The sequence below is a fragment of the Oryzias melastigma genome, linkage group LG20, assembly GCF_002922805.2.
Source record: "Oryzias melastigma strain HK-1 linkage group LG20, ASM292280v2, whole genome shotgun sequence".
In the NCBI taxonomy this organism is placed as follows: domain Eukaryota; kingdom Metazoa; phylum Chordata; class Actinopteri; order Beloniformes; family Adrianichthyidae; genus Oryzias; species Oryzias melastigma.
This window is the reverse complement of record NC_050531.1, coordinates 13,726,597-13,744,809: the sequence shown is the minus strand read 5'-3', so window position 1 is coordinate 13,744,809 and position 18,213 is coordinate 13,726,597. Positions and strand designations below refer to the sequence as shown.

At 35.2% G+C, this 18,213-nt stretch overlaps 1 protein-coding gene and 1 long non-coding RNA gene across 6 annotated transcripts in view; one reads left to right on the top strand and one right to left on the bottom strand.

Moving 5' to 3' along the window:
* The window catches only part of ctnnd2a (catenin (cadherin-associated protein), delta 2a), a 301,632-nt gene that overhangs the window by 88,037 nt on the left and 195,382 nt on the right, over positions 1-18,213 (top strand). The gene's annotated exons all lie outside the window — the stretch shown is intronic.
* Positions 1,604-4,013, bottom strand: LOC118600234. Its single transcript, XR_004949846.1, has 2 exons — positions 3,725-4,013; positions 1,604-3,326 (listed from the first exon to the last, which is right to left on the bottom strand). It is a non-coding gene; the product is annotated as an uncharacterized LOC118600234 (long non-coding RNA).

The following is an 18,213-nucleotide window of genomic DNA, read 5'->3' as shown; positions in this document are numbered from 1 at the left end:
GACTATTTGTACTTTTCACAGCCCACACCTGTCCCTATCCACAGCAGGATTAACTCGCTTTCATCAATACCCACTCCTTCACATTTTAATTTTGAGAGGATTTATGAAATTCTATCCCCATTCCTCGCAGACCAAACTGTTTGAAGGAACTACATTCTGAAGCGACAACTGAAGGACCACAGCAGATAAAATGGCTTTGAGGTTTATCCTTTTTAGAAGGAATAGTGGCTGACGATGTGCTGAAAATGTTAGCACATCATCAAATGTGCAAATATGTAAAAACTTTAAATACATATGTAGTTGAAAACAATTAGTTCATACAAATGTCTGTACCTTTAAACACATTTATGTATAATTTAACAGCTTTGACCAATAATCTTGATTTTACATCAACATAGTAACAAAACTAAAGGGGATTTTTGACAGTTAAGGAATAGATGGATGGATAGAATAAATGTACGCTCTGCTCCACATTATAACAGTATTAACAAGTAAAAAAAAAAGTATTTACGCAAAGGTAGCTCTTGTTAGATGCTGTGGCTCACATCAGAACATTATATAGCATTAGAGCTGTCTGATTCCCTCAGATCTCTTCAAGTTGAAGGAAATTTGAGCAAGTTTGAAGGTCTTGTGCAGTAGCTGTTCTTTGGACTCCACTAGTCTGGACAGAGATCTTAAAATGTGCCAGTTGGGAGGTCACAACCACAAATGTTCCATTTACCTCGGGGACCCATGTTGCTTTCACCTTCCATGGCGTTTACAGCTCTACTTCAGCTATTTGTATTTATTATTCTTCTCGTGTTCCGACTCTGTAATGTTGTCATCAGTTAGGATTGCTACATTTACTACTATGGTTTTTATATGCTTCTTGTCCAGCACTACCTCTATGTCCGGTCTGTTATCATTATCACTTTCTCTGTCTGTATCCGGAATTCCCACAGGATTGTAGCTCGATCGTTCCACCAACCATCGGAGGTGTTTCCCATCTTGACCTTGGGTCTTCCAGCTCATACTTCTCAAAGATGTCTCTGTATACTATGGCAGCCTCTTGCTAATGGTGTTCCATGAATGCCCTGCCAGTATCTCACACCTAGATTTAGATACAATTTGAGTTAGGGGATTTCTGAGAAAAGGGTCAGAAGTATTGATTACTTTTGCTAACAAGCTACAAGAGGCGGATTTAAAACCCTGAAGCAGGTCTGGATTCAGTCATTTCAAAAATAAAAGTAAAAATTTGCATCTGGAGGCTGAATATCTTTAGGGTGTTTGGTATATTTTCCTCATTGGAATCTAAAAAAAAACCCTCCAGCAGCTTGTGTCTTCTTCTTTTGTTTGCGTGAGCATTCCTGTGTTTGCTTGGGTGTGTATATGTACACTCTGCTCGGTTGGAGGCTCCTGCAGTCCCTTTCTGCTGAAAGTGCTGAGTATAAGGGATGGTGTCACATAACAAATCTAAGGGACAACCGAAAGCAGGCATTCTTTATAGTCTGCCTTTCACCCTACAGGCTCTCCCACCACTTTTCTGTCTATCTTTGTCTCATCCGCTCATCAGACTAAAGTTTAATATACATTATGAGGTGAGAAGAATTATTCTAATTTAATATTTTTTTATTTCTTTGTTTTTATTTATCCTTGTTTTTTCTCAGCATGACAGATGTAGAGTGTTGCTGTGTGTGAAAGAGATGACAGTGACTCATCAACCCCTCCGCGACCACTGACAGAGCATCATCCTCTCGGCTTCAAATCAGTGATAGATAATGACACTAACAACAGGAAATGTTTCTATTTTGCATACACAATGGCTAAACTAGCATGCATAGATTTTTATTTTTATTTTTTTTTATTCTTCATCTTCAATGACAGCTGAAGGTGGTTTGGGTTTGTGTTGCATGTATTCCTCAATAATTTATCGAGAATACAACATTGCCTGCTATGTTATATAAAGGCTACTCTGTTAAAAAAAAGAGATGTTTAAAAAAAGTGGTTTAGTGTAAAATATTAAACTGATCTAATATTTTTTGGATTCTTTAAAACAATCAAACGGCCTCTAAAATTTAAAGCAAAAATAAACAAATTCTATTATCAAGCAAGAAAAAGGTTAAAAACATAAATGTACCTTTCCTTCCTTTTCTATTTGTGTTTCATTTATTTTTTGCCACTCAAATCTTGTTTTTTTTTTGTTTCCCAGTCTATTTTAAACTTCTTTGCACCTCTCTTTCCTGCACCTTGTCTGCATGACTCCCTGGCTGTCATCCACTGCAGTTTTCCCTTCCCTTTATTCTCCTCTTTTTTTAATCATCCTCTTTCTGTCATCTTCCATCCCTTCTCCTGTCACTCCCTTTTGCCTTCTTTCTTTCCTCAAAGGGGGGCCGCAAGCCATGTTTCAACCTAATGATACAATGACAGACACACACACACAAAGGCAGACATTTATCTTGCAAATTTCTATAGAGGGAGAATGGATTTTGTTGTTCTTTGTAATTAAACCACTAAATGTAAAAATAGAACATTTAAAACTGTTATTTCAAATAATAAAATTAATGATGCAGCTTTGTTCACGACAGCTCTTACATAAGTTATAGTGTCAATAATTTGGACGTTCTGTATATTGCGGGGAACTGCATGAACAAATCTAATCAAAATCAACATTTATTATAATTTTGACTGAATCACAAATGCATTTTTGTTTTTATTTATATTCGTGTTTGACATGGAAGTGTGCAAATCTTTGCATTTGAGACCATTTAAGAGGCCTCTTATATGCAGAATATTGCAGCTTTCTTGTTTGCAAAGCAGAGTCCAGCACCGGAAACACTTGTGACTTTAGTCTCTTGCTTTCATTCAGCTCTCACCTACTTTACGCAGTTTTTTTCCCTCACTTACTCTTTCTAATGAGATGACATGGCTTCGGTCATCCTCTTCCTTTCAGTGACAGCCTCTCTGTTGCCAATTAGTGGCGGAGTCAGCAGCTCAGATATTACATCTGTTTGTTTGCAAAAGCCACAAATGAGACAGTTTGCTTTAAGGGCCAAAGAAGGACTCAACAGATACAATATACACCAACGTGCCATTATATTCTATGTGAACACATGCACTCATACCCTTACACTGATTGTGAAAGAGGTGTTGGCGAATAAAGCTCCAAACTTGTGACCTCAGAAGACTGTAACGTATGTGCTGATTTAAATTCTCAGTCTCCTCAGGTTGTCCGGCCAGAACAAATGATGAGACGGATCACATTCATGCCACTCATTTATTGGAAGTTCCAGGGTTCCATATTAGTTATGAGTCATGTAGCTTTAGTCATGTGGCTTTAGTCATGGTTTCTATTGAACAGAAACAAAATATAAATGATCAGAATGATAACAAAGGAGTATAAATGTTCACAAAACAAACATACATGTAAACTTAATTGAGGCCTGCTGTTTTCTCGTCTAAACATTAGAATTACGAGGGTCCCTGAACACACCATAATGTGCAACGGAGAACGTGGCTTGCAGCTGCGGCACGACCACTCGACATGAAACACCGACGGATTAAGTAAAGAAAACATGAAATACAGCATACACAAGCCCGAAAATAAATATAATCATGTAAAACATAATTCCACAAAGTTTCAATCATTTCCTAAGAATATTAACTTCACTGGGTTCAAAATTGTACAGAGAAAAGAGCACACATCCATAGAATAACTAAATAAACAACATAAAATGGGTAAACTTACATTCTCATGGACGCATGACTATGAAATGAGAGGAAAAGTAGAAAAGAAAAACCCAGGATGGGGACACAGCTTGTGTCTTCGAAGAAGGCTGACTGACGACTGAAAAGAACAGGTGCTGATCTGATAAAGATGATTGGTTAAAAGGTGGGGTCCGTGCACCCCTCCCATGAGAAACAATATTATGGGATGTCAGATGAACTATTATGGGATGGCGTGGCGTTCAAGGTCCTCAGGAAAAATCAAATAATGAACAAAAACTGATTTAAAACTACTATAAACATGAACCTTGTTAACACTGATTATCAATGACAGACTACCTACGTGTGGTCTCTTGAGTTGCTATGATTGACTGTATAAGAGCACTGGACTGAGTAAATGTGACATCACCCATAGAAAACGAATAAATTATATTTCCAACACAAATAAGTTAATTTAGCCAACAATTTTTTTTATTTTGATAAAAAAAATCTACTATTTGGAGGCAGACAAAATTTAAAGCAGTGATTGGTCAGATTTGTTTCTATGGCAACTACTGTTGCCAATCCGGAGTGATCGTGTTGGAAATCTAAACCAGTATAACTCAAATAGATAGAGGAAATCTATCAAACGGTTTAAATGTTCAAGGTGGGAGTCAATGTGAACCACATGCTTCTGTTGAGACATCTGATTGGTCAGTTTATAATTTGAATAATTTGAAGTAAAGAAATAATATCTTGAAAAAAAATAGAATTAGTAAGATTGTATTAAAAATGTATCAGAGTAGGAATGGTTATTCTGACAAATATTATGACTGAATGGAAGCTGTTTTTTTTCTATAGAAGTCTAAGGGGTTTTGGCTTCTTGGAGCCATCGGGTACTGCCTATTTGAAATGTAAAGGGGGAGGAGTCTCTTTTTCCAATGATCTTATACAGTCAGTTGTTGCTAGCTCTATGTAGGCCATGGTCCACTGGATCTATATCTCTCCAACAGTGTCAGAGCACAAGCTATACATTATCTGGAAATTTTGAGTTGTGGATTATTTTTGTTTTGGACTTCACAAAAGTGAAACCATATTTAAAAGAAGAAAGTTTGCTTATAACGACAGCCGTTGAAGCCTAGCCCAACCCATTTGATAGTTAGGAACCTTAAATAAAAAGTCTTGTATTCCCCTGTGTATAGAACATTCACATGATAATAAGTTGATATCTTTGGGGCTTGTTCTTTTTTAGCTTGTTTTGTCCCTTTATAGCTACGCGAAGGGCTTCTTGAAATAATCCACTCATTTTTATTTTTTTCTGCCAGTTAAATATGCTGTGCAGGTGCTCATCCTCCTCCTGATGTCTATTTTCTTTAGGGTTGATATTACTTTTGTGCCACCTTGTGTAGTGAAGACAAGTAAAAAAAAAAATAAAAAATAAAAATAAAAAAAAAAATCTGGTTCAGATCTTTATCTGTAGGGACTGACAGGGATTTCATTTATTTCGGCAATTAAAAGAAAGTTTAAAGTAAAAAGGTAAACATTTCTGTGTTTGATATTATAACTTAAAAATCAGAAAAAGCTTGAATAACTTAGGAAACAGACTAACCTTACTTAACCCGTTGTATCATATTTGATATAGATTAGAAACGTCTACCTTATTAACAAGATCAAACTTACATTAAAAGCCTATTGTACATATTTTCTTTGTTTTCTACCCTGTAGTAAATTATTAGTCCACTAGGGGCAGTAGGATAGCTTTTCATGCTCATTTCAAAATGGCTGCTTCCATGAAATCTCAAAAACATTTTTGGCGGGAAAACGTTTTGCTAATTTTCACAACTTTATGGTGAGAATAACTCACCTATTGTTATTTTTTTTCAAAGACTACATTATGTATTTTAATAATGCACATTTTTTTGATAATTTATTTTTTATTACACAATTACACATAGTTAAAAATGTGTGGATCAAATTTGAGACAGTGGTTAAATAAGGGGCTTTTCAGTATTAATATTAACAAAATTTGTGATGTTTAAAGGGGTTTTCAAATAAAACTGTACAATGTAATAGTATTTTTGAAACTTTAAAACACATTCAAAAGAAGAGAAACCAAAGGCTATACTGCTGTAGATGAAACCAAAGACACTGAAAAATCAAGCAATATATTTTGGAAATGGCTCCATCTTCACCTTCATTGTAGCAAGAATAACATGACCAATCAAAAGCAGCCGTAGACAGTCCAGCTTGATACAAGCGACATTTAAGTTGACACGGAAACGTCTGCTTCACTACTGCCTCTGACTGAAAACACTCCACATTTTTACTATGACAACGAGGAGCACTTAGAGCCATCCCATTATCCACACATGGAGTGGGGCGTTTGCGAGGAAGCAGTGGGAACAAGCCATATGAAGGGTGATTGTACCAATCACTGAGTTTATCAGAAGCCCTTACTGCATCTTTTTCACCAGAAAATTGTAGAGCACCTTTTGCGGTTGGATGTCACTTATCACATGTCTGGCATTGTGTCTGTCGATTCAGTTCACAATAAATGGGCCACACACTTGTGCTTTGTTGAATTTGTTAATGCTTGATTTTAGCGGTATGAATTATCTCCAAATGAAAGAGCTGGCAGAGAGGCTTGTTAAGCCCTTTATCCATCACAGAATGTGCCGAAGGGTCTGTCTGTGATATTATCCTTTTCATGCTCGATGCTCCAGTTTATGCTTCAGCATTTACGTACTGTATCTGTCATACACATTGAATGAATCACGCTCACGAGCAGTAGCTGCTCCGTTATCAACAACATTGGCTGTCAGCTAACACTTGCAATCGCAAGAGTAACTGCATCTTCTTTCACTTCAAAATATTTGTAAAAACTTGTAAATACTTAAAGTTAGTCAAAAATGTAAGTGTATTTTTACTAAAACCCCATTAAAATTCAAAAATTTTCAGTAGAATCAAACAAACAAAATGTAGAATATAAAAAAGTGTCCATCTTTATGAATAAAAAATCTTTTGAAATGTGTTTTTTGTGTTTTTAGCATGTTTTGGAGACATTTTTTCTCACAATGGATGACATGTATAAAGAAATTAAGCTTAAATTTGCATTTTAGAGTATTTTCTTATTCAAATTGTAGCTTGTAGCTGTGCGGTAGGCGCTGCAGTCTGTAGGTCACCAGGTCCCTGCTCCGCTCCATTCAGATGCATCCACTTGTATCCAAGTCTTATTTTCCTCAACTGAGCTGGCAGCTGGCTCAAAATTGTACAGCTAAAAAGCTCTAATATTGCTCACCCTTTTTGTTTCTCTGGTAATATTACGCTGAGGGACCGTAAGCTAGTGGGAGAGTGTGCAAAAACAAAGGGATGATGAAAAGGAAATGAGAGCATCTCAACAGTCCCACTCACAACTCAGAGGTGAGTTTCTGATAAACTCCTGATGCTCTGCAGAAACTATGTCTTAGAAAGCGACACCAAGATTTTGCTTTCTGGCTAAAAATGGCAAAATCATAATTAAAAGGCCGCTGGGAACACTTTTACAAATGATCAAAAGATGATTGGAGTGGGACTTTAAAGGTTATGTTTCAAAGCAGTCTGGAGTGTAAAGATGTTAATAATCCAACTTAGAAAATACAGTAAAGTAATTGGTGCTGCTGTTTAGTTCAAATAAGTTTAATGGGCGATCTCTTAAATTAGAGTTCAGAATTTCCCACTAAGAAGGATTATTTTTATATCGAAATCTTTCTGCTTCAGTTCTGAAAATGCAAGCAATTTTGATTGAATGTCTAATTGCATAATATTTAGAGAAAATTCTCAAAGCCTAAAGAAAGAACTCATTTTGCCAAATGCAAACTTTGAAATAGAAAGGAAAAATGAATGTTTAGCATGGGTATTTCCTTTAATAATAACTTTTGACTCAAAACTGTTCTTTTTTTTCAAAACCGACTGACAAAGTAAAGAAAATTAACAGTTCTAAATACTTTTTTGCAGTATGAATTGTCTGAAAGCTTTCCACAGACACGCACAAACATACAATAGACAGATGTTCTTGGACAAAAAAGAATTCTAAACACACTTCATTCACAATAATTCTCTTAAGTAGGAATAAAAAGCTGCGACAGGCAAGATGTAATACCATGAGAAACTTAAAAAAATGAACACATAATCATTCATGAGATGTTGAAATCAGCATTAATCAGCCAGTATTTCCTTTTAGTATATCCGCTTTCAATGTCCCTCCTAAAGATGACCTAGTTTTTAAATCAAATGACACAAAGTACTTTTTCTCCTTAATTTTGAGGATGTAATCAAATTGCTTTAAATCAGGCAATCCAATCAAAAAGGCATTTATGTACACTTAATTTACTAAAAGTATTGACTCACCTGCTTTGACTCACATATGGACGGAAGTGACATCCCATTCCTAACCCAGAGAGTTCCATATGATGTGGGTCCATGTTTTCCAGCTATTCCAGCTTCAACTCTTCTGGGAACCACAAGCTTGAGGAGCGTGTTTATAGGAATTTTTGACCATTCTTCCAGAAGCGCATTGGTCAGGTCGCACTCTAATGTTGGTGGAGAAGTTCCTGCCTCTCAGTCTCTGCTCTATTTCCTCCCAAAGGTGTTCTATGGGGTTCAGGTCAGCGCTCTGTGCAGGCCAGTCCACTTCATCCACACCAGACTCTGTCATCCATGACTTTATGGACCTTGCTTTGTGCACTGGTGTACAAGCTGTTCACACAAGAACATGGAATTGTCCAAAATGTTTTGATATCCAGAAGCACACCCGGCACATTCCATTTTCCTAAATGTACCATCCTGGTAACCTCCAAATCCAGTCTGGTCCATCAGATCTCAAGATGGAACAGCGTGATTCATCACTCCAGAGAAGGCGTCTCCACTGCTCTAGAGCACAGTGACGGCGTGCTTTACACCACTGCTCAGCCATGAAAACCCATTCCATGAAGCTCTCTACGTACTGTACTTGGGCTGGTCTAAAGGTCACATGAAGGTTGGAGCTCTGTAGCAACTGACTGTGCAGAAAGTCGGCAACCTCTTTGGACTTCAGCATCAGGTCGACCCCTCTCCGTCATTTTATGTGGTCTACCACTTGGTGGCTGAGTTGCTGTTGTTCCCAAACTCTTCCATTTGTTATGATAGAGCTTACAGTTGACTGGATTTGTTGCACAGGTGGCATCCTATAACAGTTTCACGCTGGAATTCACCGAGCTCCTGAGAGTGGCCCATTCATTCACTAATGTTTGTAAAAAACAGTCTTCATGCCTGAATGCTGGATTTTATACATCTGTGGCCAGGCCAAGTGACCTGATTCTGGTCATTTGGATGGATAAACCAATACTTTTGGTAATTCTGCCACTGTTTGGTCAAGCTTTACCACGTCTCATATAACAGTGAATTTTAACCCACTATTTCAATGGAACCGGATAGTTAATCTCAAACATGCCCCACCTGCATATTTCTGCCTCCTGGGCATAGAGGGTTGACTTGCACAGGCTAATCTATCAAAACAAGTGTTAGTGACTTGCAGTGGATGGATGACCTTCAGGGTTATGTGGGTGTCCCCTGTCCCAGTGGGTAGTGGAGATAGAGGACGTACATAGACAAAATAGCTGACAGAGAAGTCGGGAAGACTCTTAGAATAATTGAGTTTTTTTAATCCATTGTCCATGGAGGACCTTTGCTGAGCATGCTTGCTCTTTTTTTTTTTAAATCAGCCTCCTTCAAGGAAAAAGCCTTTGGCAGAGTTTCACCTGAGAGCTTCATACTACTGCCAAAGTTACCCGCTATTAAATGTTGCTTCACTTTATCCCAATTAAAGCAAACGTCTTGCTCAAGGGTGCGATGACAGAGTGTTGAGATAAGTTTGTATGGATACGTTTCTCTTACTTTATCAGCTTATTTAAGAAATTTGGAATTACAACCCCCTTGAAACCACTTTAAGTTAAACTGAGTGTCTTTTAAATACAAAATTGAAGAAATCTAATTTTCATTGTGGACGTTTAACATGCATCGCAAATATTGCACACACAGTATATATGTATGTATGTAGTTGTACTCATTTTTTCTTTTAGATTTAATCCAAAAAACAAATCTTTGGAGGTTCATTAGTAAATCTGTAGAAACACTTCAGCGGATCGACATCATCCCTAGACAAGCTCATTCTGCCAACTGATCAGCATCAAGTTTGCAGATTTCTGCGTTCTGGCTTCTGTGTGACGGCTTGCGTGCAGCATTTTCACACACACAGACCTAGAAAGCTGCATTGGCATTTAGGCAGTGACATTTTCCAAATGACATTTTGTCTGTGGCTCAGCTTAAGCTCACTGAGCACGGACCTAATCAAGCTGTCTTCTACATCTTGAGCCACGATTCAAGGCGGTCCTGCTTATGGCATTACACATATTCTATGCATCCATGCAAGGGTTTGATTGATTTCTTTTTTGTCGACTGAAGATTTAAACTGACAACATTTAGAGCTATATTCTAATAGGCTTCCTTCAAAATTTCATTTATTTTCTGCTCTTAAACACACAACAAGAGATAAAAAAAATACTTTAGGTTTTGTTGGAAGGATAATATGATTTATCGTTACAACAAAGTGGCCAGAGGGCAACGAAGACAGATGCAATTATCTAAGTGACTTTTATAAAATGTGATGATAACAATAAAGAAAATATATTCAGCATTGTTCCAAATGATGCTTTGCAACCCATTCAGTTTTAATTCCCTAATAGGGAAAAATAAAAATAATTAATGTGGAGTGAACATTTTTTTGTTCATCACCCTTAAAGATGTCATCAAAGCATCTGATTTAGGGATTAATTTAAATGACAAATGCGCTAATATAATATAATGTTGAATAAATGAGACAAATAATATGTTTATTTTCTTACAATGCAATAAATAACACATACTTATTCTATGTAATGCGACCCAGTATAGCATGAATGTTTGAATGCAAGGGAGCAATAACGTTTTACGTTGAAAAGAAGAATAAATAAATAAAAATATATTTTTTTTTACGTCAGTATTTGACAAAAATGTAAAAACCCTCAATACAAGCGTCATTAAGCATTGCAAAAATTATATAAATAAATATTAATTGAAGAGCAATAATAATATTAATAAAATTGATTAAAAATACATATTTTTTATCCTTTATTTTGTAACAACTTTCTAGTCTAGTTCTTGTTCTATGCTTTATATGAACAAAAGAAGGCCTAGTTCTTGGGAAATGTCAGTGCTGCGTCATGATGTGAGCCAGAGAGATCTGATGGAGGGATGTCAGCAGAGAGAAGTCAGAGTCAGTGAATGAGGATCAGATCACTGACCCCTTTTTCACCTTTTGAGAGAAGATTTCTTCAGCTGCTTACACTCTTAAAAAGTCACTCAGACCCTCAAACAGACACAGAAGGCGCTTGGCAAATGATCCATGCCCACCTGTGCCCGTTAAAAACTCATGAGAAAAAGCATGCAATATCTTTGTGTGGGTTCATTGTTTAATATGGTCATAGCTGGAAGTCATATGTCCAGAGCATCTACATGTTATAATCAGTGTTTATGTAAGATATATGTCAAGAAATGAAAAAAAAATTTGCACAAATTAATGCATTTTTTCACAATTTTGCAAAAAACAAATTATGAATACAACCTTTGGTTTAACAATTGGCCTGAATATAATATTTTTTGTTTTAAATATGAATTTCCCTTGAGATTCCAGTCAAAAATATCACTGCTTCATATGAATTTACAGTAAATCTAGTCCAGCTATGCTGACAAAATAATTTCCCTGTTGTGAGATTCATAACATTCAAAAAAGTTTTATTCTGTCAGTTTAAAAATAAGCCTCAATACGCATGCTCACTTTGTTGTAGCAAGGTCTCGATGTGCATGTGAATCTGTGATGTATTTTTTTCAAGAGAATAAGACGAATCATATTTAAAACAGAAATGTCAAACACAAAACCAAATGTTGCATTCATATTTTTTTGCAAAGTTGTTGACAAATTATTAACCAGTGCACGATTTAGTCTGTATTTTTGACAGATATCTCACCTGTCATTCCCTTGTTTATTTGAGTTGTATCGTTTAAAATTCATGTGATAGCTGTCATCTGGTTTATTACTCATGAGTATTTTTTTTTTTTTTTTCTGAAGAGGATTTTTTATATTTTTACACCACAGGTGTGTCGTTCATTCTTAATACTTCTCACTACAACAGAGTGTGTTCTATCAATCACATCCAAAAGATGCATTAAAAATTCTACTAACAAGACCTGAAACAGCCGGAGTGTTTACTGGTCTGTGATCCTGAAGGAAGGAAGAAAGGAAGGAAGGAAGGAAGGAAGCTCCTTTTTTTTGTTCTTTTTTTGGATAACGGAATCTAAATATATTATTAATACACATTTAGCAATCACTTTTGCATCCCCAAATGTGTTCACACCTTTCCCTAGATGGTTTCCTGTTATAGTTGGAACACTATTCTTTTTTTTCTCCTACATTTGATCTTGACAACGGATTTTTCATTCCTGCTTTTAACTTGTATCTTTTCAGTTGTCTTTTTTCTGTTTATTATAAGTCAAATCAACATATTCCTTTAGTTATTTCCAAATACTAATAATTTTACTTTTTTCCACCTTATTTATTTATTTATTTTTTTGTATTTTATTTGCAAACTTAAACTAGAGTGGGAGGATAAACCCCTAGAGATGGAACATCTCATTTTCAAGGGGTTCCCCATTTAAAGAAATAATAACAAATGACAGAATAGGAACAAAAAAAAATGTTCAAACAAAGATTAAACAAACACACACTCACACACAAGAATTAAAGGCTCTCAATATCCACCTCTACCCAACATGACTTCTGAAGGTTTAACATTTGCAAAAAGTCATTCAAAGAACAAAAGGTGAACTGGACAAAAATATAATTAATTATATTTTCATTCAAGTGCTCCTTTTTTATTTATTTTAAATTTCTTTTGTTCATTTTTGCCTATTTACATTTGTATGTATCAACTTTTTGTTTTCTCCTCTTGGTTTTAATTTTGTATTTCTTTTTTTCTTCGAATTTCTTGCAATTTCTCCAACTTTCTATCTATTCTTAAAGTGTAATAAGTGTAATGCTTTATTTATTTCAAACATTTTTCATTGTTCACCTTTTCTTCAGTCGATCCTTTGTTACTTGTTGCAATGTTTGTCTTGTTCAATTTTTTCCTTTATCTTACTTTTTTTTTATCTTATTAACATAACTTTTATAAACATCCACCATATTTTATTCCATCTTAATCTCTATTAAAATATTTTTTTACCATTGTTCCCTTCTTTTTCTCTGCCATTTTGACCTTAATAGTCTTCCTTTTTCTTACTATGTGTATTTCTTTTCTGTAATTATTTTTTAACCCTTTTATTTCGTTGTCTTTCTCCTTTCACCTTCCTTCCCTCTATTTTCTAATATTTTCCTCCTCTGTTTTTTTTTTCTTTTTTTCCTGTCCTTTGTTCTTTTATTAGCAAGTTGTGTATTTGTGTTTATGAGCTCCAGTCGCCTCCAGGCAAACGCTTACTGTTATCATCACTTCTGATGTGCTGTCCGTTGTGCAGCTGTTGTTCCTCCTAATCAAATTAAAGAGCACCCTTTAGGTGTTGCTGTTACCGATTAGACCATTCATCACTGCAGCAGGACAGAGTTCCCCTTCTTTTGTGCAACATGAGAGAATCATGTATTGTGCACAATAATAGATGCCAATAAGCAAATATGACAAAGAAACAAAACTGACTTTATTTTGTTTTAATTATTGCTTTTTGGTTTAAGATGCAAAATCTGTGTTGGGTAGTTGTAATATTGTGTTATTCTCCACTCTAAAGTATCACAGAAACACCTGTATTATAATATTTATGATTACAATCATGGATTTACCGTATCTAATGATAGGACCACATGTTTTCTAGCATTAGTTTCTTTGAATTAGAGTAAAAAGCTGGCATGAAAGAGGATTTAGTTTGCAAGCTCCAGTGTTTGAAATAAATAAATAAAATCTTCCTGACTTCTAAATGTTTCATTTTATCTGATTTTAATTGGAGTGGTGTGTTTGAGAGCTTAATATATTAATAGGGTTGAGGTTAATACGCTTTAAAGTTTAAAAGGACTCAAAAATGTAAAGTTAAGGGGCACAATGTGGAAGTTAATGTGCTTTTGAATTTGTTCCCATTAAATGGGAATCTCAGGGTGACTCACGATACGATGCGATTAACGATACATGATTCACAATACCGATGTATCTCGATATGGCAAACATTGCAATAATCATTTTACCTTGGTAGTCTATGATATTTCAATATTTTTAAAACAAATATTTATTTTTATTTAAAACAAATTATATTATTTAATGCCTTTTCCAACATTAAAATAAAAATGAATGTGTCTTTACAATAATAATATATATTTTAAGGAAAAAAATAAACAAAGCTCCAACAAAGAACTAAAATGCAAAGAATATTAAATGACCTTCTCACTTCAAAGAATGTGGAAATAAGAATTTATAATGCTGAATTTGAAATCAGTTTACATTTTATGTAAATGATTTATTATTATTTAGACATAATATTAATGTTCAGCCTGTAAATTATTGTTTATTGTTCATTATTTTACAGTGGCTGTATCCATTTTTATTTCCCCCTCCTTTAATTAAAATTTCCTGCAGTTTTCTTTGATAATCAACACTTTAGTCACATGCTCCACGTGTGTACCGCTAGCATACTCACCTGTGGGATCGGTAACACCGCTAGACGTCTCATTTAGACGGTCAGACGCTGCGCACTACAATCGGATGTGTTTTAGCGCTGTGTTTGAAGAGGTTACAGGTATAAAACTTTTTAGGCATTTAGGCTAAAAGTGTATCGATTGGAGTGGGTCTTTACAGAAGTGACTCGTCTGTAAGGGACAGAATTCTTGCTTATTATACAATTATACACCCACATATATCGTGCATTGGCTAGAAAGTTCCATAAATATTTTTCTAGCTCATTTTCTTTTCACCTAATGTCTGGTATCCAGTAACTGGGAGAAGGATTTTCGGTTTACTTTTGGCTTTAAGTTCCCAAACTCGTAGTGTTAATGTGTGCCTGCAACACATGCAAAGAGCACTGAGTTTCTTAATGGTCTTTAAAAGGAGAAATGATGAAAGTGAGATAGAACGGCTGCTGCTAAACTAACAGCAGGCACGGCCAATCCTTTTAAAAAACACTTTAATGAGAAGCTACAGATGATCTACTTTTAGGGAAGTTGTGAGCATCACATCTCATGGTCATGGAGGCAAAGAGCAACAGTGTATAAAACCACAGTTTAAAAAAAAGTCCAAAATATAAATATTAATTCTTTCCATCTTAAAGTAGGGTTTTAAGATCATTTTCCTTTTCAATTTATTCTCTGTACTTCGTCTGAGTTTAATTGAGGAAAAGCCTCACTTTTGGATAAGGACTTTTTTTTTCTCTGCCTCTCTCAGTTTTCCCCTTCTTCACTGGGAATTTAGGCATGGAACTATATTTACTGGCTTTGGGGATCAACATATTCAGTATTAAGGCAAGAAAAAATATTTTACTACATGCTAAATATACACACCATACTTTACTAAAATAAATTAGGGCTATTAAGAACTTTAGCAGATCCATAAGAGTTTGCTTCCTTTTGTTATTCTCAATTTTCAAATTTCATTTTTTTTATTTTACTTTTGATGATAAAAAGGCATACAGCTTAATATTGAGAGTAACACTAACACGTATTATTATCATGGTAGCTCTAGTCACAACATGTATGATACCATTTAATATAAAAAAAAATAAGAGCAGTTCTTAACAAATTAGGCAAAATACATGAATACATAAGAAATGAGCAATTTAATATAAAAAAATACCCAACATGCTGTGTAAACCTTATATTTGCTGAAATGTATCTTTTTTATGCTGTTTGTTATAAGTTACTTGCTTTTTGACAAATCTATTGAAAATTTCTGTAAAATGTAACTTTTTATATAAAAGTTTCATGTTTGCTAAATGCTGAACTTTTCATTTGACACACATCAACCATGAATAAACACTTTTTGGAAGACTACAAGCATCAGCAAATGTTCCTCTGAGAGCCTCTCAAATGTGTGAATGCTTAAAAGTTGATGGGGAGGAGAGGGTGGTTGCCATGGAAACATTTGTGACTAACTCCTCTGGCTCTTCTTATATTCTAAAGACTAATCTGGGGCATCCCTCCCAAAACATGTCAGTTTGATTGGATTTCAGTTCAGAATTCCACAATACAATTACCCATTTAATGTAATACATTTGAATGGTTTGACAAAACTTGATTAAATACATATATTTAAAACAAATGTATATACTATATTTTATTTAGTTTTGATCTAGTTTTTGATTCCAAGTCAGGCTACTTAAAAAATTAAAAAGTTGAAACATATTATCATTTCCCAAAGAGACATGTCATCTGTATTTGAATGTGGAAATAAAAGCATTTGTCATCCAGTTTACTGCAACACCTTAGAGATGCTTTTATGGCTCTGGCTGTTGTGCAAAACACTTATAAAACACGCTGTTATATCTGTTTTGATGATCACAATAAAGCAAAGCTGTCAGTCAGATATCATTGAATAGTTGTGTTTCACTTGTGGCTAAACCTACAGGGTTTTCTTTTAAACAACATGATTGATGTTGTCAACTCTTTTTACAATACGACCTACGGTCAAGAAGAATCAAATGTCACTTTTAGACTTTTGTTGTGGTTATGTCAGATGAGGGGCCATTAAATAATGTGACCTGGCAGTCACAGGGTTTATATTTGGTAGTCATTTGCAGTTTAAAAGATATTTAATAAAAAATATTTAAAAAATAACATTTTTCTTAATTATTTCAAAAGTTTGATCCCTAAAAAATGTATTATATTTATAACATTTAAATAAAACACTAATAAAACCTTTGTCAAAGCGTCCATCATAATGTGAACAATTATCACAGAGTTTTTTCCACATTTTACTATTCTTTTATTGCCTTAATTACCTTAGACTACATTTAAGGCACCTTGACATTGAGGCATTAAATATCATCAGTTAGTATAATTCTACTTTAGAGGCAGGGATTTGCATTCTTACGCCTTAAGGGTTTAAACCATTTGCAGTTGTGGCAAACACTGCGACAACACGGTCTGTTTTCAAGAAGCAAGAGCCGAGCTTTGATGCAGGGCACATCTTTGTAAAACAGAGTGCAGGCGAGTTAATGGAAAATCACATGGATGGCTATAACTTAATCGCACATTTATGTGAAACTTATCCTGTTTAAATTTAGACAAATGCTGCCAAAAGGAACTAAAACAGTTACTGATGAAACAGAGCAAAACAGGGAGAAATGGAATTAAGAAAGTGCAGAAGACCAGTCTGCGTTCTTAATGAGATCTGTGTAACCTTTCAGCACATAAGTTTTATAATGAGAATATTATAGCATGGTATATGGGGTAATTCTTTACGGATAAAGGAATTTCCCACTGTGAGTGTCTGAATTACTTCTGGAAGCGCTGTGTACAATGTACAGTACATGTCCAAGGCTTACTTTTGGCAAAAACACGAGAGTCTCAGAGGGGAGACAGGGAAAGAGGGAGAGTGCATATTTACGGGTAAGCTGTTGCTGGAAGAATGCATGAGAAAAGGGATGAGGATGAGAGACGGGGAGATGGATAGCATTGTGCTGTGTCGTTTTGGGGAGGAGACAGGATTGAGGTTGGAGCCTTGAGATAGCGACTGGGGATGAGCTCATTCAGAGCTTCAAATGGCTTTGAGAAAACCAATCAAAGCAGCATGCACACTCCCCCTCTCTCTCTCTCTCTCTCTGCGACTCGCTCCCACACCCTTTTTTCTCATCTTTGCACACATGCTCTCAGTCATCATCCAAAATATCTTCTGTGGGGTGGAGTTCACTGCGGTATTGATCTGCTTCTGTGTGTCAGCTACTAAAGGGGATACAAGTACACAGATACACGAGCACGATACTTGGAATCAGGGATTCCTAGGTTTTAATAACTCATCGACTCAAATGTATACAAGTTTGTTAAATATTTTCTGTATGTACGTAGGGGTGTGTATTGGCAAGAGTCTGACAATACACAATACATGTCTCATGATACGATAAGTATCGCGATATATACCAAGACTGTCCCAGAGCAATTTTTCACAGTTTCATTTCAAGAGTATAACTTGAATGCCCCTTGAATGCTTATAGAAAGGTCAAAAATGTATTTTATTTAATGATCACAACACTGATACTGCAACGGTGGCTCTTATGGAAGTCATTTTTACCTAAGCTAATTGATGCTGCATTTTTTATTTATTTATTTATTATTTTTTGGTATATTAGAAAATGTTTACTCTTAAAGAGAAGAGTCAATATTGTCTGATTTCCACAACAAAATATTTTTAGACACAAGAAGAAAAAAAAAAACATGGAATAATTGTGCTCTAGCCAATA